Below are 22,526 nucleotides of genomic sequence, written 5' to 3'. Positions count from 1 at the left end.
GCAAGTTTGTTGTTGGATCCATCCTTTAAAGTAGAATATTGAGACTTCGGTACTTTCAATAGAACTAACTTTACCTCTTCTCATCAGTATATACCTTTATTTGATCTTCAGCTTTTCTAAGATTCATTTTGAGCTTTTCTAAGATTCATCTTACATTGTTGAAGAAAAACCTACATTCTTTCCAATTCTTCCTTTCCATGAGGGTTAATCTTCTCATTGAAAATAAATGTGGATAGGGACACCTTGTAGCCATCCATAGCCTCAAGGGTGAAAATCCAATTCTAGCATGAGTGGAGTTATTATAGGCAAACTCACACAAATGCAACCATGAATCCCACACATGCTAGCTGCACATCATGATAGAAATGGTGAAGGCAAGTCTCCAACCACTTATTTACCCTTTCTGTTTAACCATAGGTCTGCTGTGGGTGATAGGCTGTAGAAGGAGCCAATTTAGTACCGATGGAGTTGAATACCATTACTCATGAACTTGGTATCCTTGTCATGCACAATCACATGTGGTAATCCATGTAATCTAAAAATCTACTCTATAAACTAACTAACTGCTTATGAAGTAGTGAGCCGAGTCTTGGTAAGAATAAAATAGGTTGCCTTAGTGCATCTATCCACTACTATATAAATGCTATTCCAATCCTTTTTGGTAGTAAGTAGACCAGTAATAAAATCCATGGTAATATGTGTCCATTGGCCTTTAGGAGTAGACAATGGTTGCAACAAACCACCTGGCTAATGGATACTATCCTTATTCTCTAGCAAGGTATACACTTCATGATATAGTCCTTAAAATCTTTCCATAATCCTTTTTAGTGAAAGCTCTTGTTACTGATCTTATTATAGGCCTTAAACAATCCAAAATGCCCAATTATGGGTGAAGAATGTAACTTCTCAATATTTTTCAATATAAAAGAAGAACTAGAGGGAATAACAATCTTGTCATTAAGCCAAATGAGACTGTATTTAAGCTGATAATGTGAGTTTTCCTCTATAAGACCTTGCTGTAATTTTTAAAATACACGACTGAGCTTATCATCCAAAAGATAGGCTTCTTGTAACTCCTCAATCGAGTCACCATAGCTATGTAGCTCAATTATAGCTAAAACCCAACATGCCCACATTCTAGAAAGAGAATTAGCTATACCACATTGTCTTTTCCCCTTATATGAGTAATGTCAAAAATATAATTTTGCAAGGTGGCTACCCACCAATGCTGCTTATGGGTAATATTTGAGTGAGTAAGGAAATACTTTAGGATCCTATGATCACTATGAACCCTAAACCGGCTACAATGAAAATAATGGTACCATTTCTTTATTGCATGTAGAATAGCCAATATCTCTTGGTCATGGACATTCATAACCATGTCTTGATTTGTAAGCTTGCAACTTTCAAAGGTAATAACTCCATACTCCTGTAGCAAAACAGTCCCTATGCCTTGGCCACTGGAATCACACTATATGGTAAACTCTCTAGAGAAATCCAAGCATACTAGAATAGAAACAAAAGTAGGTAGTTCCTTTAATTGGTTGAAACTACTATCTACAAGTGCATCCCAAAAGAAAGCTTCCTTATTTAACCTATTAGTCTCAAAGTAGTTGCTACAACCACATAATGCTTAATGGATTTGCGAGATAGAATGATGATATACCAAGAAACCCTCTAAGTAAAGTAGAGGTCGTTAGTGTTGGCTAATCTTTGATACATTGCACCTTCATAAGGTTAGTCTGCATCCCTTTTTCATTAACAATATGGCCTAAGTTCTCCACCTTAGTTTGTATGAAAGAGTACTTCTTCTCCTTAGCAAAGAGTCTGTGATGCCTCAACACATAAAAAACCTTCCTCATATGTAATAAATGGGCTTGTAGAGTCTTGCTATGAATCAATATATCATCAAAGAAGACTAGGATAAACTGGAAGAGGAAATGCTACAAAATCTTATTCATTAGACTTTGGAAGGTAGCTAGAGCATTATAAGCCCAAATGGATATCATTAGGAAATGGTATAGCCCACAATCAGTCCTAAAGGCAGTTTTAACTTCATCACCCTCTCGCATATGGATCTGATGATGTCGGAACCTCAAATCAATCTTGGTGAGGAATGTAGCTCCCTTGAGCTCATCAAGAAATCATTAACTCTAGGAATTGGATACTTGTTCTTCATTGTGATATTGTTTAGATCCCTATAGTCAATACATATCCTAAAAGGATCCATCTTAATTCTTCACTAACAAGAATGGAGATGCATAAGGTGAAGAAGTAGGCTCAATAAACCCTATCTGTAAAAGCTCTTTGATTTGCCTGGCTCATAAGATAGATCAGGAACAATATCCTTATCGCTCTTCAAAGTAAGAATGTGCACTCATTGTTGGTTCATCAATAATTTCATCATCCACATCCTCAAGTGCTATCATATTCTAATTCTTAGCCTTGTCATTCTTGAAAGTGCACTTAGATGCATGATCAGTCGTATATTTTCACCACATTTGAAACATAGACCCTTTTATTTCCTTTCCTTGAAAAGATCCATAGTAGGTATGAACTTGCCATTGTTTGTTGAAGTATTTTAGAGCCTATTGTCACCTTGCTTAGGCTCCACTTTATGGCTAATTGTTGAATTTGAAGCACTTTGCTGTCTTAAAGCATTGAAAGTAGGGTATGTAGGGACTTTGGGATTGCTAAATGAAATATTATATTCTCCATAATTACCCCAAGGTTGTTCCATTCAGCATGAAAAATGAATGATTATGCATGGAAGTGCAACATGTAGGTTTTGTTAAATATCTAAAAGAGTAGAAGCATGGGTTAGCTCAGTTTTGTCTTCTCAACACCACACTATGCTAGCAAAAAGCATGAAAAGAATGTCTTTGCACATCACATGGCTGATTATTAATTAAAACTATTTGAGCATGCTAGGGCATGATACACTGCATATGCACGAAAAGCATGGTATCAAAGAAGAACTCCTGGATGCAATTATTGACCTACATTGAGTGAAAGAGGTTCCTTTGCTATAGGCTAGAGTGGCTATTTTTGGGGAAAGTTTGTATAGGGAAATAATAAATCTATTGTATTAAAAAAATAGAAAGAGAAAACTATGTTTCATTGTTCTTTATGTCTTAAGATGGCACATCCTGAGGCCAATCCTTGGGATGTGGGAGAGCCATAGGGGCCATAACATGCAATTGGGGGGTGCCCTCTATATGTGTAAATCGAGGTGAAGTAGTCACGTATGTATAGGAAGCGCCCTGTGCTTGGAGTCAAGATGCAAACCATTAGATCAAAACTTATATCTATAAACACATTAGTTAGATTAACCATTTCATATCATCTAGGTGCTCCTGGCTATAAGGCCATGAGGGTTGTTTGATGTGTGTATAGGAGCCCGGATAGAGCCACTGTCAGGCCCATTTTTGGTCCTGAAAGCCCACAAAGTGAGATTCTGCATTACAATTGGACATGCCACTTTGGATATTTTGTGTTTCTACTTTTATATTAATGTGATTATTATAAGCAAGTATATAGTTTGGTTTCTTTTTGTTTGAGTACAACAAAGTGTAGTTGAAGGTAAACAAGGCTATATAGTAACAAACTAAAGTATATAGTTTGGTTTCTTTTTCTTTGAGTACAACAAAGTGTAGTTGAAGGTAAACAAGGCTATCGAGTAACAAACTAAAGAACTCAACTAATTGCGAGCTCACATAATAGGTGCATTCCCTATGCACATAATTTACAATGTTGATGCTTTGAGATATTAATGGCAATTATTCTATAAAGTTTTGGTGTCTTTTTGAGATGCAAGCATCACCAATTTGCAATTCAATGCTAGTTTTTAGAAGATACACCATAAGGTTACCAAAATACTAATTTGGAAATTTCAAAGCTCATTCAATTTACAAATCTTTTTGGTAACAAAAAAAGATGAATACATATATCATCAAGTCATAGATGAGGAGTTGAAAGGTTAAAACCATGCCATTAATGAGGAACAAAGATAATTAGTGGTGATAGATATTTAACACTACTTGCCCAACAATCAAATAGTTTATGCTTTTGGTGCATGTTATGGTCATCATCATGCATGGCATATTTATCTTTATGTAGTTCATTCCATGTTTGAGTATAAAAGAAGGTGATCTCATCACCGGTGTCAAGAAGAGAAAGTATCCACTATTGTAGGAGTCTTGTGGACAAATGAACTATAAGTGTTATGAAAAATTAGCTGATATGAAGCCTAATAGCTTGTACATAGTAGTAACATCAAGACTTAAGAGCCCAAACAACTAGTGGGAAAGGAAACACTTACAACACTATGAGAACCTCATCATCAAGAAGAACTGCTTTCACACCATCTGTCATCACAAGGACATGAAATTTTAAGATGCTTTAATCTTGTCCATAATAAGTGATTAATTTATTAATCAAAGGTGTAAGGTTATTTAGCACATGTGATGCATATGGTAGTTATTTCATGGTAATAGAACAAGGACCTCGAGGAGGATGCAATGGATGCCAAAGGCAAAAGTTGTAATAAGTTATGTCTTATAAGTACAAGGTGGTATCCGGTGTCAGATTTTGGGCCTAGACTAATTTATTGGCCATTAATGTCAATGGTGGTGACAATAGAGACTAAGCATTAATTAATTAATTAATGTTAGTCTCTAAGAGTCAATAATTGCTCAAGGATACTTGGAAGACAAATTAGTCTGGAAAATTTAATTATTGGAGAGTAAAAGTAAAAATTTGAGCACTAAAATAATTATTAAATTAATTTTAAAAATTAATATTTTAAAAATTAATTTAGTAAGCTAGATAATGTTAGAAAATGGGATAAGAAGGCTGTCACTTGGAAAACTTGCCCATGCAAGTGAGAAACGTTTTTGTGGGCTGGCGGAGTCTATTCCAGCCATTGTCAGAGAGAAGAGGACTGTTAGAGAGCAAGAAGAGGTTGTTGATGTGATTTATAGCTGCCAGGGATGAGTTCTATAGCAAGTGACAACAATTTGGAGCCCTCAAGGAGTAGTGACAATAGCCCAAGGTCCTTTTGGTATACGTGAGAGCATACTAGAAGGGGCATCAGTCTTTCTGGTGGTCCTAAGTGGTAGGTCATAGGTTCCATGGCTGTTTGAGCAAGGCACCGAGTCTTTCAGTGTTTCTTGAGGATGAAACTCTGAAATTTCTCTCTCTACAATATCCTCTCTCATTCGCAAGTCATTTCTCAAGTTATCTCAATATTGTCTAGTAGTTTGAGCCATTAAAGGAAGAAATTTTAGTCAATCTCTATTGTAAACCCTAATTTACGGTAGAAATTAGGGTTTTGATAACCTTGAGATGCATGCTCAAATTGAGGGCCTAGGACTTGAATTTGACAAAAGTTCAAGAAATGAAGATGATGATAAAGATGGAGCACAGGTTAAGAGATGGATGCTCTCTTCATCTTCATTATTATGCAATCATACCATCATAGTTTTCTATTTATAAACAACTAGTGAATTAGACTAGGTCTTACCTCTTAACTTAAGTCTACTAACTCTAGCTTAGTTTTCTTGACTTATTTAGGACACACACATATGTTAGTGATAGCTAAACAACACAACTATCATGTTAGGGATAAGATGGTAGTGGACAGGCTTGACTCTCTCAACAATCCCTCTCAAGCTCAAGAAAGGTAGTGTACTCCAAGTAACTATTTGAAATGACTGAACTTATATTTATTTAGTGACTTGGTAAAGATATCAATTACTTGATCATTTGTCTTGACATGCAGGAGATCCACCTTTCTTGCACAAGTACCATCTCACATATGAAGTGATAATATACCTCTATATGTTTTGTTCTGGCATGGTAAACAGGATTTGTAGCCAAAAGTACACTACTCAGATTATCACAATACAATGTCACTGGAGACTCTACTTACATATCCAAATCAACCATCATTTTTAGCAATGAAGCAATCTCACAAGTTGCTAATGTGGCACCTCTGTACTTTGCCTCAATATTAGATAGCGCAATTGTCATTTGCTTCTTACTACTCTAGCTAATCATCCCACTACCAAGGCTAAATGCATAGCCACCACTAGTAGACCGTCTATCATAAGGACATCCTAGCCAATCTGCATTATTATATCCCATGAGCTTTAGGTTCTTATCTCTCTCATAAAAGAGTGCATAGTCTGTTGTTGCCTTGACATAATGCATGATTCTTCTTACTGCATCCAAATGAGGTTTCCTAAGCTTTTGCATAAGTTGACTGATAAGCCCAACTGCATAACTAAGATTAGGCCTAGTGATGGTGGTCAACTATATCAGGCTTTCCACCATCTTCCTATACACGATAACATCTACAATTTCAGCTTGAGTGTCTACATCCAATTTGGTATTCTGATCCAATGGAGTATCAAGTGGTTTACAATTTGTCATGCTATACTTCTTCAGCATTTCCAATGCATACTGTCTCTGCATAAGCTAAAGTCCATTGGCTGAATTTACCACTTCAATGCCCAAAAAGAACTTCAACTCACCCAAATCTTTCATGTCAAAATCAACTTTCAATATAGTCATCACATCTTGTATTCTAATGTCATCAACACCTGTAATAATGAGACGATCTACATAGACGACTAGCACAACCAAACCTATATTTGTCTTTTTGGTAAATAAACAGTGATTAGCTCTGCCAATTATAAAGCCAAGACTCTGTAAGTAATTGCTAATGCATGCATGCTAGGCTCTTGGAGCCTGTTTCAGCCCATAGAGAGCTTTTTTGAGTTTGCAAACATGGTTTGGATACTACAGGTGTACATACTCTTCACGTTGATCCATCAATACTTCTTCTTCTAGGTCATCATTCAGAAATGCATTCTTCACATTCATTTGTTGTAATTTCCAACCCTTTGCTATAGCCAAAGCAATCACAGTTCTAATAGTTGCCATCTTGGCAACATGGCTGAAAGTTTCTTCATAGTCTAAACCATACTATTGATGAGCATACCCTTTTGCTACCAACTTAGTCTTACATCTTTCAATGCTTCCATCAGACTTGCATTTAACTTTATACAACCATTTATAGCTAATAGTATTTTTGCCTTCAAGCAATGCTACTAGTTCCCAAGTTCAATACAATCATTTTCTCATCCATTCCTTTGCACCAGTTCTTATTGAATACAACTTTACCAAATGTAGTAGGTTCTTTGTACTCCATGACCTTAGTCATGTATGCATAATGGCTTGTAGAATATCCAATGTATGTGAATCTATCAACTAGGTACCTCACCCCTACGAGCGTCTCAATTGCAATGCATTGCTTGATTCCCCTCTTTCATGAGGTGGGACATATCTACTCTATCTAACACCAGGAGTATACACAGATGGAATTTTGAGCTCATTGTCTAGGCTATTATTTGACTCATATCTAGAGGTCATCATGCCAATATAGTCATCATGCTAGAAGGATCATCAAAAACTTTCTCTTGTCCTCTACTATCTTTTTCTTTTCCTCTGCTTTCTACATCATTTCTCCCTCTCATTGACATATTGCTATTAGTGGGATGGTAATGCATAGCTATGCAATCTGCCAGTCCAAGGAGATACACTAGGAGAGACATAACATGTAGGCCTAGACAAAGTAGTACTCCATTATGGAACAACATTAGATCCATGTCCTAAAGGTATATAAGTAGGGACAATAGTAAATGATGCATACCAAGAAGCCATTTCATCAAAGATGACATCTCTAATGAATAGTGTTTCCTATGTAGATAGATCAAGACATTTTTAGGCTTTCCGCTCCTAAGAATAATCAATGAACACACTCTTGTGTGCCTTAGGATCCAACTTCCTTCTCTTTTCATATAGGATATGGACATATGCAATGCAACCAAAAACTTTCAAGTGGCTGATGTTTGTTGTACAATTTATGGTATGGTGTCATGTCATGAATGCTTGTAGTTAGAGTTTGATTTAGCTTAGTAATATAGCGACATGTTCTTCTTATTCATCATTGCATGGGTATCCTATTCTTTCTTTTAGCCAGTCCATTTTGTTGTGGACTATAACTACATGAGAGCTACATGCAAATGCCAATGAGATTGTTTGCCAACTTGATAGGCATCACATACATGATCTATCTCAGTGTATGCAAACTTTGGCAAACCTAGCTGCTTTCTTTGCATAGTTTGCAACCACTAAATATTTACATGCCCAATCCTCTTGTTCCATATTTCAAGATCTCTAATAGTGCCATGACTATGTGCAAATATGGTTGATTTCAGTTGTGAGGCAATGCAACATCCAATGTGAACATTCGGCCATGGCTGTTGCCTCGAGCAGTGTGCTTGCAACCATTGCCAAAATCCTCTATAAAACATCCATGCTTATTAAAGCAAACCTGCAAGTTTTAAAAAATCCTTTGTAATAGAGGGCACATGCAATACATCATGCACAATTTTCTTCTGCCCATTATTATAAAAGTTTAAGGGAACTACATCTTTATTTTCAATGCTATGTTGAGTATTATCTCCTATGCAAACATACCCATGCTTTTCTAGAACCATGTTAGTAAACCATTGACCATATGGTGTCATATGATTAGATGCTCCAAAGTCAATATACCAAACATCATCTGTCTTAGCTTCCTTAGTTGCACGATTTTGAACAACTTGTTAGCAGAACTATCCTCAACATGACTGGATGATGCATAATGTCCTTGTTGTTTGCCTTTCTAATTAGCTTGCTTTTTCCAACATTATTTGGCAATGTGACCATAGTTGCCCCAATAATGATATTCCTTATCCTTATTAGTGTTCTCATGTATCATCCGTGACTGCCATGACCCTTGACCTCTAGAGTTGGATCCCTGCCTTACTCGAACGTATCCACAACCTCTAGCATTTTTCCCATGATGGTTATTGGCATTCTAAAATGCATTCTATTGGTTTCCTCTAACACGCGCGAACCCTCGTCCATGGGTGCCACAGCCCCTTTGATTTGAATAGAATACTGTATCCCTACCTTTTGAGCTACTCAAACTAGTAGCTAATCCTAATTTGACCTCTTCATGCATGAGCGATGAAACAAGCTCATTAAAATTTGGCATCTTAGATCGCATTGAGATAGAGGTGTTAAAAGATTTGTATTTATGTCCCAAACCATTCAAGGTTATGACTAACAAATCCTCATCATCTACATCAGCTCCTACTAGAGCTAACTGATCTACAGTGGTCTTTATCTCAGTCACATAATCTTGTATGGACTGTCCTTTCATGTCCATTACGTTAAACTTTTGATTTAATTGGAATTTGCATACACAAGTGGTTGTGCCATAATATCTCATTAAAATATTCCAAGTATCCTCTGGTGGCTTGGAATTCATTATTTGCATGACCATTACATCATAGATACATAAAGAAAGCCAATACAACACTCTTCAGGCTCTTTCCATCCATGCACAAAGTGTCCTAAGCTGATTAGTTTTTGCATTCTTTTCAAGAGGCTTAGGCTTAGCTTCTGCATCTATGACATGCATTCTATTGGTTTCCTCTACCATGAGTGAACCCTCTTCAATGGTTGCCATGGCCCCTTTGATTTGAATAGAATACTATATCCCTGCCTTTCAAGCTATTCGAACTAGTAGCTAATCCCAATTTGACCTCTTCTTCATGCTTGAGCAGTGAAACAAGCTCATTAAAATTTAGCATCTCAAATTGCATTGAGATAGAGGTGTCAAAAGATTCGTATGTATGTCCCACACCATTCAAAGTTACAACTAACAAATCCTCATCATCTACATCAGCTCCTACTATATTGGTCACATAACCTTGTATGGACCGCCGTCCTTTCATGTCCATTATGTTAAACTTCTGCTTTAATTGGAATTTTCATGCACTAGTGGTTGTGCCATAGTATCTCATTAGAATATTCCAAGTATCCGCTGGTGACTCTTGCAAGTCATTATTTGCATGACCATTGCATAATAGATACATAAAGAAAGCCAATACAACACTCTTCAAGCTCTTTCCATCCATGCACAAAGTGTCCTAAGCTAATCAGTTGTTGCATTCTTTTCAAGAAGCTTAGGCTTAGCTTCTGCACCCGTGACTAAATCCCAATAGCCTTTGTCAAGGAGAAAATTCTCAAATCTGAACTTCCAAATGTCATAGTTATTATTATCTAACTTCTCACCTACTATTTGTGAAACGTTGTTACCCCTTTCAACATTTGCCATCTTTGCAGCTGAAGTTGCTCAATGTAGTCTTCAACCAAATAGTGCCTAACTCCCTACAAACCAAGTCAACCTTTCATTGATCAAGTGTCTGCTAGTCATTGTTTATGCAAGCCAATTTCAGTCCTAGAGCAAATAACTATCAAGAACTTTGCACAACAACTAGTAGATTTTAGTTCCAAACCATGTCATACATTTCCAAACATGTGGCAAAGCATCTAGATGTAATAGCATTTCAAGTAGGTAGCATTGTCTGATTAGTAGACACGTAGGTATACATAAATTTGAATGACAAACAATAGTCTAAAACTAGTAGTTTGTAAGTAACTAGCTATATATTCTCTATTGGAATGAGGATATTCTCAGCTCAAATAAGCCACAAACCACAAAAACTAGGTATCACAACCTCTGGGAGCCAATGCATAATTCAATAGCCACCAAGGCTTGTCTAGTTCTTTAGGAAAAAATGCCACATATGCTTGCCACAGAATGTTAGCAATTAGCCCATGCAATAATAGTAGTAAACCAATTTAGAATTGAGCATTTAATACTCACAACCTTCCATAAGCTATCCAATAACCATGTGACTTCATCTAGGCATTGTTTGGCATTAATGCATACTCCTATGAGCTCCAAAACTCAAGACTCAAGTTGCTTCAAGATTATGATAGCAGTATGTCTACTATAAACTTCATGTACATGAAGCTCAATAGCTTCCACAAGTGCTTAGCCAACCAAAGATATTGCGGTGATCATTCTCAGTCATTGTACCCTTTGCAGGTATGGCATTCATCAACAACGGGCTGCCATCAATCATTGTCAATGCGAAGAGAGCATCAGGTATATTTCAAGCTAGGCTAAGTGATATTTAGGCCTGCTTTGTTGCATTTACTACTATTGCTCAGTATATAGGACTACTTTGATGCATTCATTGCTACTCCTTAGTATCTCAATAAGAGACTCTCTTCATTTGACTTGCTGAAATTATCTTCATAGTTCAGGGAAGAACTAGTGCATTTTACTTACTTTCTACACTAATAGTTGTTGCTAAATCTTGCCTACAATGCTCATTCATAGATGCCCATGATACTACAGAGATGCTAGTCTTCAATAGCTATGAATAACATAACCACAAACTCTTATCTAGTTAGCTAATCTACAAACCACTAGCGAATCAGACTATGTATTACCTCTTAGCTATAGTCTACTAACTCTAGTTAGCCTAGTTTGCTCGACTTATTTAGGACACACACACATGCTAGTGATAGCTAAGAAAAACAGTTGTCATGTCGAGGATAAGATGGTAGTGGAGGAGCTTGACACTCATGACAGAATTCCAACAACAAAAATTGAGGAATTTCAAGGAGATTCAAAAGGCTAGCTAGCTAATATCAAAATTGGGATTGAACTTATCTTTCAAGGAGTAGGGTGAAGGCCAATCCCTAAGAAAATTAAGGGGCAAATTGGTTTGAGACTTTTTGGTTAGTTTTGATAGCAAGAGGCACTTGGATTAGCATAGGAGATTAGAGGATCTCAATTATACCCCTTCCATTTGCAATATAAGATAAAGAAATACCACAAGACGCACCAATTTTGGGGCCAATAGGGTGTCCAATGTCCAAGATTAAAGTGGTAAAGTGTGCATTTTCAGTTTATGTGAGTTTTATGCTGCTTGCCATTAGTGTCAAATCATATTATTTACCACCCTATCTAAGAAGCAAGGTTGGTTTCATGGTTACATTGCGAGGATACCATTAGATCCCTTGACATGGTGGGCCCAAGGCACCTGATTGAAGGCCAAAAGCTTTGCTCTAGTGCGGAAATTGTATTCACCTGAGCTTTACAACAATAATGTCTTCAGGTACTGAGATAGGATCAAGGATGGTTTCATGGTTACATTGCGAGGATACCATTAGATCCCTTGACATGGTGGGCCCAAGGCACCTGATTGAAGGCCAAAAGCTTTGCTCTAGTGCGGAAATTGTATTCACCTAAGCTTTACAACAATAATGTCTTCAGGTACTGAGATAGGATCAAGCAAGGATGATGCCTCTCAATGTGAAAATTCACAAAGTGTTGGGGAAAATGCAATGCTTGATCTTAGGCAACAAGCAAAGAACGAGGGAATTGGACAAGAGATGGGTCCTTCTAGATCTCTTGAAGTTGATGACCACCATTAAGATAAAGAGGAATTTGATGACTAGTTTAAAGAGCAATTGAGGACATTAGCTAAAATGTTTATGCAATTGGCAAATGATCCTCAGTTTATGCAATTTTTGAATCCTTAAAGGAGGGCAATAAAGGCAAGAAGAGGAAACAGTCTTCAAGAACTTCGAGATAGTAAGATGCATCGAAGGAAGAGCCAATACAATAGCATAATGTTCCAAACGTGGGTAGTGAGCATATGCAAATGGTGCCAGTGGGGCAATTGATCCATACGTAAGGCCAACTTGAAGTGCCAATCCAATGCTTTTTGGATAGCAAGGCATGCATGCAATTATGGGGCAGCCAAGTTACTTTGGTGGTGGCACTAGTTTCCATGCTATGTAGGTCAGGGATCATGTACAGAATGTATAACACAACTTCTTATGAAATGCAAAAACCAATTCATGGTGTGCAAGGCCCAATGTAACCAAGTATGGCTAGTAATATGTATAACCCCATGTATAACAATGTTGGCATGATGTTGGGGCATAAAGTAGCAAGCTTGACAATGCATATATGCAATCTAGTGTGTTTGGGACTCATGGTATCAATGTTGGTCATGCAAATGCTTCATATAGTGTTGGTAATGAGGAAAAATGTTACTACTAATGCATGCAATGTATGGGAAAATGTATCTTGGTAGGGTTGTAGTATGCAAATTTCCATGTATACTCACATTGCAATGGTCTAAAGTATGTAAACAAGAATGTCTCCTAATGCATCTAGAGCTCCTAGCATGTTAGGTAAACATGAGAGGCTAGTCAATTGGATACAATGTTGCATATTAGTTAAGTTAGAATTGCAACAATATGAAAGTATAAAGCATCACAATGATTAAGGGGAAGAAAGGCCTACAACCTAATGGAGGCTTGAGTCCAGTAAAGTTAGAGGTAAAGTTTCCATATGCTTATGGGTGAAGCTTCAACATTGTTTCACTAATAGATGCAAAGTGGATGACTTGGTAGACCATCCTCAATTGTTGCAACTTTATCGAGATGCCTTTAAGATAGAGCTAACTTTAGTTTGGGCTCAGTCAGGTTCATTAGAGTAGAGGTTTGGTGTCAAGAACAACGTGATGGGGAGACTTGCTTGAGTTGCTATGCCAAACACACACCATACACCCAAGAGCAAGTTCTCTCAAGAACACAAGAAAGAGAGATGGAGGTCAAAACATTTTCTTGCTGGTTTTTTTTTCTTCTTCCTCGCATAATATAACATACATACAGTATAGATAAGATACAACAAAAAGGAAAGTGGCCTACTAAGTCAAACAATGCATACTTGACAATACTAATAGACTGAGTACTATAATTATGCTAGTTATAGGTAGGTGCAATAAACTAAATATAATAAATGATAAGTCATTGGTCATGTGAGAATTATGATGACCACCAATGTGGTAAGTATGGATGTGTATACCCATATAGCTAGATGGTCCATTATCAATGTTTGCACATGTTGAGCTTGCCATCTCAACACTTCTCCTCAAGCTCAATTGTGTCTTTGCAACTCTAAGTACACTTTGAAACTTTTGAAGCTTCTTTGCACCCAATGCCTTTATGAAATGTCAATTATTTGATCCTATGCACTAACATATACCAAGTTAATCTCTCATACACGTATCTTCTCTTTCACAAAGTGGTAATGCACCTCAATGTATTCTATCCTAGCATGCAACACTAGGTTCCTAGCTAATTGTATGTTGCTCATGTTGTCATAGTGAATGACAACTGGATTATCTCCCTGCATATCCAAATAACCCACCTATACCACCTCACATGCTACCATAGCAGCACCTTTGTACTTAGCCTTTATACTCAATAAAGCAAATGTAGGTTGCTTTTTACTGGTCCATGTAACTATGGCACTACCAAGGGAAAATATGAATCCATTGGTAGATTTTCTATCAGACATACTACTAGTCCAATTTGCATCTATGTATCAAAACACCTACATATCCTTATCTGCCTTATAAAAAAGTCCATAATGTAAAGTGGACTTCACATACCTCAATATGTGTCTACTTGTATCCAAGTAAGTCTTTCTAGGCATTTTCATAAACTGACTGACAAGGCCAATAACATAACTCAAGTTTGGCCTTGTGATAGTCGTGTAAATTGGACTTCCTACTATCCTCTTGAACATAATAGGGTCTTCTATCTTATCCCCAACATTAGCACTTAACTTCACATTTTGCTCCAGTGGCACTGAAAGAGGCTTAGATGCTATCATACCATACTTGGACAACATATCCAAGCCATATTACCTTTGAGATAGCCATATACCATCATCACATCTGATCACCTCAATACCAAGAAAGTATATCAACTCACCCAAATCCTTCATCTCAAACTTCTTCAAAAAGTCCTTAACTTCAGCAATCCCATTGTCATTGTCACCTGTAATAATCAAAGCATCCACATAGATGACTATGATAACCAAACTTGCATCTGTCTTTCTCACATAAAGTGATTGATTAACATAAAAAATATAAAAGCCAATGTTGACAAGATAGTCTCCGATCTTGTTAGCTTTTAGTGCTTTCTTCAGCCCATAGAGTGCCTTCTTTAACCTACACATATATGTGGGATGCTCTAAATCCTCATAACTTGTTGACTGCTTCATGTATACCTTCTTTCCAACCTTTGGCTACTACTGTCAAATCCTCATAACATGTTGGCTACTTCATAAATACCTCATCTTGCAATTCACCATGTAAGAAGGCATTCTTGATATCCATTTGCTATAGACTTTAACCTTTGGCTGCTTCATATATACCTCTTCTTACAATTCACCATGCAAGAAGGTGTTCTTGATATCTATTTGTTGCAAACTCCAACCTTTGGCTACTACCAAAGCAATCATATTTCTAAAGTTTCCATTCTAGCAATTGGGCTGAATGCCTCTTCATAATCTATGCCATATGTTTGAGCATAGCCTTTGCATCTAGCCTAGCCTTATACATGCTCAAAACCATTTACATTATGCTTGATTTTGTAAACCCACTTACAACCAATAGTTTTTTTTCCATTAGACAATGGTATCAGGTCCCAAGTCTTATTGGCTTCTAATGTAGCCATCTCCTCATCCATTACTACATCCTAATGAGCATGACTAATAGCATCATCAAAGCAAGTAGGCTCAACATCCTCAACTACCTTTACCACATAACCATAACGGTGAGCTGCATAACCTTTACAACCAAATCTTTTAATAGGACATTTGACCCTGCTAGACCTCCATATCACCAGATCACTCATTGGAGACTTTACATTACCATGTACTCTTTATACACCCGGTGTCCTGATGAACGAATACCAAGCTCATCATGCAAACTCTTTGAACAACTCAAATATCCATCAAATCCCAAGTGATTAGTAGATGCATCATTACCATATGAAACTTTCTTCTTCCCTTTGTCTTTACCTACAACACTTGTAGATGCACCTGAAGATGTGGGGCTACTCCTTAGTCTCCCAAACCAAGGGCTAACTATAGATCTAGTACTAGATGATATTTTTGGTCTACTAAGACTCCGTAATTCTTACTTTTCTTTTTGCACATGACTATCATGATCATGACCATCATCTAATGTATCACCACTAGATGCATATCAATTGCTCATCTCATCAAAGATAACATTCCTACTCACTTTGAACTCGCCTGTGATAAGGTTAATAACAATACCCTTTTTGATCTAAAGAGTATCCAATAAAGATACATTTTTTAGCCTTTGGATCAAGCTTCTTTCGTATCTCATTTGGCATATGAATATATGCAATATAGCCAAACACTTTCAAGTGTGATGCATTGGGCTTCTTGTCTGTAAAGCATTTCATGGTCATCCCATGAACTGTAGTTGTGGGAGCTATGTTCATAATATAGACAACAATATGAATAGCTTCATACTAAAAGTATGTTGGCATATTCTATTCAACCATAAATGCCCGTGCAACTTCTACAATATGTCTATTTTTCCTTTTGCAACCCCATTTTTTAATGGGGTATACGTGCAAGTAAACTGTTTCTTTATCCCATGAGACCTTAAAAAGTCACTAAACTCATTAGAGAGGTACTCTCCCCCTCTATTTGATCTCAAGAACTTAACTTTCAAGCATGTTTCTATTTCAACAATTGCCTTGAATGTTTTGAAGTGCTCAAATACATTAGTCTTTTTCTTCATGAAATATATCCATAGCTTTCTTAAACAATCATCAATGAACATGACAAAGTATTTGCTGCAACCAAGAGATATGTTCTGTGTAGACTCCCAAACATTTGTATGCACAACATCATGTATGTTTTTGCTCACATGTTTATCATGCAAAAAATGTTGACTTGCTTACCAAACTAACATGCTTCACACACTTTATAAAATTTTACAACTCCAAAAGCAGACAATCCTGTAACCAATCCTTTGGACTGCATTAATTTCAGCCTTTGTACATTTGCATGTCCAATATGTTTGTGCCATATTTGAATGTCAGGAACTACTCCTTTGTCTTTAGTATACATGGCACCATTCATGGCAAGAATTTCAGTATCTAAGGCCAACATTCGACTAACTCTACTTCCTTTTGTGACTAACCCACACTTATAATTAAAGTCTCTTACAAAACAACCTTTTCCATTAAATCGAACCTGTAACCCTTGCTCTATCATTTGTCCAACATATACTAAATTCTTTATGATTGATGGCACATGTAATACATTCAATAGACTCTTTGTCTAGCTATCATGCAAGGACAAGGAAACCTTTCCAATGTGTGAAATTAGGTGACATGAATCATCACCTATCTATATATAACTTGGATTTTGTAAATTCTACATCTCTCTAAAATATTCAACATGATTGGTCATATAATTAGATGCACTTGAATCGACATACCATACATCATCAAGTGTCCCCTTTCCTGTAACAATATTCATCATATGTTGCATAACAAATAAACACTCATTTTTGTCTTCATTTTGTCATGAAGATGATGCATAGTTTCCTTGTTGTAATTTAGCACTTCGAATATCATTCTTCTTAGCATAACAATAAGGTGCAATATGACTTGTTTTGCTAGAATTGTGAGAACCTCTGTTCTGTTATCCACCTCTTCCTCTAACACTTCCTCTATCTCTAAAGTTTCCATCACCTCTTGAAATCTATATTTTACCGAATTGTTGATTTGACTTGTTTTGCTACCTATCACCATCATATTCCATACCACCTTCTTTTGAAGAGGATCTACCACATTTCCTTCTTGAACTTGAGTAAAATGCTTGGAATTGTTCACCATTTCTTTCATATGAGTTACCCTATATGTTGATCTCTTTGGTAATCATAAGAGAAACTAACTCATCAAAATCTGAAAATGGCTTTCATACATATACAAAAGTAACAAAATGATTTTTAAGCCTTCTTATTACCAAGGCTATCCAAAGTAGATGAAACCAAATCATCATCATCATCAAGCATTGGATCAATTACTACTAAAACACGTGTAATGCTCCTCACCTTCAAAACACAGTGATTGACATACACTTTTTCTTTCTTCAAAGTATTCAACTCTTGGTTGAGTTGAATCTTCTTTGTCTTTGTATTTACTAAAAACATGTTCTTAAAAATTACCCAAGCTACATATGAAGTTTCTTCATTTCTGATATGTCCAACCATAGTATTATCAATGACTACAGATAGCCAATGCATCACTTTTTGTCCTTTGCATTCCATTCCTTCCATGCCTTTAATTCATTTGCAATCATAGGTTACTTAGCTCTGGCTAATTTTCTTCAATAGAAACAAAATTTTAAAGGTCTTTTCTAATAAGGAAGTTCATCATACGAAACTTCCATGATGGGTAGTTGTTCTTGTCCAGATGGACTTTCCACTATTCTTTGCCATGATCTAAAAAATGATACAAAATAGCAAGAAGTCTTCTACAACCTTTCACAATAAGGTACATATCAATACATTAAGTATTTTTCATTGACTACTCAACTATACATATACTTTGCAACCTATTTGTAGATAAAATTTATGTTTCTTCTTGGAAAACACCTCAAAACTTACAGATTTGAAATCTGTAACCTATGCATCCACTTTTTGTTGACATAGTCGAAATTGTAATATGCATTGAAACTATTGTTCGCAACCTTATATGTCTAAAAAAACAAGGTTTGAAACGGCCCTAGATGTCCAAAAAAGTAGTGACCAATCCCTTAAGGGACTATTTGCAAAGTATAGAGTGCTTTTCTTGTACACAAAATCTCACATCAGTTTGAGATTTTCATTCTACCCTGCTTCCGGTGTCTCCACAAGCACTATCCAAGAGAAAGAGTAGACGAATTGAAGAGCTTCTAACTCGTTGCTTACTTTCTCGAATCCTTACTTCATCTCCTTCACTTTAGTCACATCAAAACTAGCCTCTCTTAATAGACACCGCTTTGATACAATGTCAAGAATCATGTAATGGGGGACTTGCTTGAGTTACTCTACCAAACACACACCATACACACAAGAGAAAGCTTACTCAAGAACACAAAAAGAGAGATGGAGGCCAAAATGTTTTCTTGTTGGTTTTTTCTTCTTCTTCCTCACGCAATACAATGCACACAAAGTATAGATAAGATACAACATAAAGGAAAGTGGCATACTAAGTCAAACAATGCATAATTAATCGACTAGTGCTATAAGTATGCCATTTGTAGGTAGGTGCAACAAACTAAATATAATAAGTGTGATAAGTCACTGACCATGTGAGGATCATAATGGCCACCAATGTGCTAAGTGTAGACATGTGGAACCATCCACTTATAGGCAATCCATGTATTCAGCATATATCCCATGTATTGTGTGACAATATATATGTGTTAATCCCAGTGCAAGGAAAGCTACAAGGAAAGTGAAAAGAAAGCAAAAGAAATTCAAAAAGATGTAGGACAAAGCGAAAAAAGGCAGCCCAATGGAAAAGCAAGAGAAAAAGGGCCAAAAGTGCAAAAAGAAAACTTGAAAGTCCAAGGGAAGTGCAAAATAAAAAATGCACATTTTAAATATAAAATCAGACTCTAAATCCTTATAAAGTGCCAAGCTTCCTCTTGTGCAGTTTGTAAATGTAGATGGGCATGGGTGAAGAAACAATGTAAATAGGAAGGGAAAAGGGAATGAGGACCTAGGCTAAAATGGCTAGTCATGTAAAAGAGGGATGGGCGCCCAAGAGAAGTAGGGCATGTATAAAAAGCAAAAAGTGAATGAAGAAGCTCATTCTTGTGTGTGACCAAAACTAGCTCTTTTCTTCTTATTCTTCTTCTTCTTCTTAATTGTGCTTATGCTTGAGAGAGGGAGTGAGTGTGTAAGGGACCATGGTGGAGAAGCTCTTTATCTTTTCCTCTCTTTTTTTCCTTCTTCTCTTCTCTTCTTTTGTCTCGCATGTAGTAATGGATCTTGGAGCTTGGAACTTGAGGTTTGAGCTTGCACCTTGGATCGTGGAGCTACCAGAGATCTTGTGTAGGAGGAGGGAACTCGATCGGGCATGAAGGTTAAGCTCACTACACTTGTAGTTGTGAGAGTGTGCACAACTATGTGAGAGGTAGCTATTGCACTTAACTTGAAACACCTGAAACAATAAGTGGTTTGTGGGTCTTCGTGGTTGAGTGAGAGCTCTCCCATTTTGGTTCCATTGTCGAGACTAATGGATTCAAGCTTTGAGTGCTTGTGAGCTTCAAATCAAGCATTAGAGTAGGGTTTGCCTTGAACTGGTTCTTGAGATAGGCAAGGGAGTCGAAGGGCATTCAATCTCTTTTGCAAGTAAGTTCTCCAGTTTTTTAGGTTTAGGCAAGTAGGTTGGATCAGCTTAAGTACTTGATTGTGATTTGGATACATTTGGATATCGGGAAAACAAAAGAAAAATAGAGAAATAAATAGTAGGGTTATTATTGTAAATAGGGTAAAACATGAAGAAAAAGGGGCTTCAATGCACTAAGAGAGGAAATAGAAAAGAAGGGGAGTGGAAGACTGAAGAACAAGGAGTTTAAGAGGCAGAGAGAGGAAAGGGGAGCTTATTTCTATACTTAGGGTTTGAGAGAGAGAGAGCTAGTCAGGTTTGTTATAGGGCGGCAAGGAGGCAATGAGAGCTTTGATTTGTGCGACCGAATGCATTTACAGGCTATAGGTGAGTTGGTTTGATCACTAACCCCTTGTTGTTTGATCCTGGAGCTTGCTAGAGGAGGCTAGAAGAAAGGATCATGAGCATAGTGCCAAAAATTTGATAGATTTGTGCCTGTCATCGCCATCACAGCTGGACCATCCAATTTCAGAATCTAATTGTCCGACTGCCCAAAATTGTTGATTTTCATAATCAGATGCATCAGATTGTTCAATTGGATAAACCTTAACAATCTAAAAAATTAGATAGCTTTGACCATTTGATTCAGACAAATTGGACTCGGATAGTCAAGAATTGGATAGCTGAGAATTGGACATTCGATTCTGGTAATCAGATTAAAACTTGCAAGTTGGATAGGAGAGCAGAACATTAGCTTCTGTTAGATTCTGCCTTTCTTTTACCCTGTAGGGGCCAAACCCTAGCTGTAGGATACCCTAGTTGATGAATGTCAGCCAAAAGGACAAGGAGGATATCCGAGATTACATCACCAATGTGAGGAGTCTCTTTAAGAGAATCCCAAAAGTGGAATAACCTAACAAACAAGCAGTCTTGACTGTATTTATAAATAGAATCTGAAGTGAAGAGCTCAACAAAGCCTTGGCGAGCAACTCAAACTACAAAGGGACATGCTAGCTAGGGTTTTTGAAGAAGCCATACGCGTGGATGAGCTGATCAAGAAGAGAAGCTTCAAAACAACTACCTTTAGATCCTTAGAGAGAGTTATGACCATTAGTGAGAGATCTAGCAAAAACACACAAGAAAAGGAGAAGGGCATCAACCAGAGCTAGGAGTTGGCAGACATGAAGCTAGAGTTGTTGAGACTTTAAGAGATGATGAGGAGGCCCACATGACCTCATGTGCAATGTGTGTATTGTAGAGGAAATCACCTTTCAGTCCAGTGCTTGAATCCTAGGTCAAGATCATGCCCTAATTGTGGTCGATTTGGACATGACATGATGCATTGCAGATTGCCAATATGATTTCCATACATGAAATCATACAATCAGTGGTAGTACCTAGGAATAGGTAGCCAAACTTCAAAGGGAAGCTCCATTAGCTCTCCTAGCACCCAATGACTCAAAGCTAGCCATCACTAGGTTGGACATCAATCCTACAAGGATACCTAGACTACCTGGGTCCATCATGACCCATCCATCGAGAGTGATGTTATGATACATTACATAGAGGAGCCAAACGAGGATGAAGCATATGTGAAGTCTTACATCTCATACAATGAAGAGGTAAACCCCATCTTGATGGATTTTAGACCAGTAGTAGTGATGGCATTAGAAAGGGGAAGAGGTAGAGGTTTAGGAGGACATAACTAAGAACCCATCGCGTGCTAGATTTGCTGCTACCCAAGATATATCTCATCTCGCTGCCTCAAAAGGGAGCAACCCAATTGAGACAAAGCTGACCTAAGACATCCCCAAGTGCAAGATCACACACTTATATGCCAAGTGTCCTAGGTGAAAACCTTCCAATAGCTTGGCAATTGTACCATCCATACCCTTGGGGCCGTTCGGGGTCGAGACACTTGAAGGTGACGCCGTGTTGATCCTGTTGAACGTTATGACTCGAGCACAAATGAAGCAAGATGGTATTCATTACCTGGATCTAGCAACCTTGATGCAACTTCAATAGGAAATAAAAGCCATAAGAGAAGAAGGAAGAGGGCTGAGACGAAGGTAACACTTAAGACAGATAGTGCCACCACACTACCTAAGGGAAAGCAAGTCACGGATGCAAAAGTGGAAATATCTGCTCCTAAGACTAGGAATCATCCAAAACTCTAAGAGCCAAATTAAAATACCTATGATTGCTAAGCAACTCAACAAGTATCAGTTTGGCAATGACCTTTACAACTTTTTGGAGCAGTTCGAGCAAGTATGTGAGGTGAGCGGCCTCAAGAACCTTACTCAATGAGCACAAGA

Source organism: Lygodium microphyllum, chromosome 9, assembly GCF_053477565.2.
Source record: "Lygodium microphyllum isolate KBCC chromosome 9, Lygodium_microphyllum_v1.1.10, whole genome shotgun sequence".
NCBI classification, from domain to species: domain Eukaryota; kingdom Viridiplantae; phylum Streptophyta; class Polypodiopsida; order Schizaeales; family Lygodiaceae; genus Lygodium; species Lygodium microphyllum.
This window is presented reverse-complemented; position numbering follows the sequence as displayed.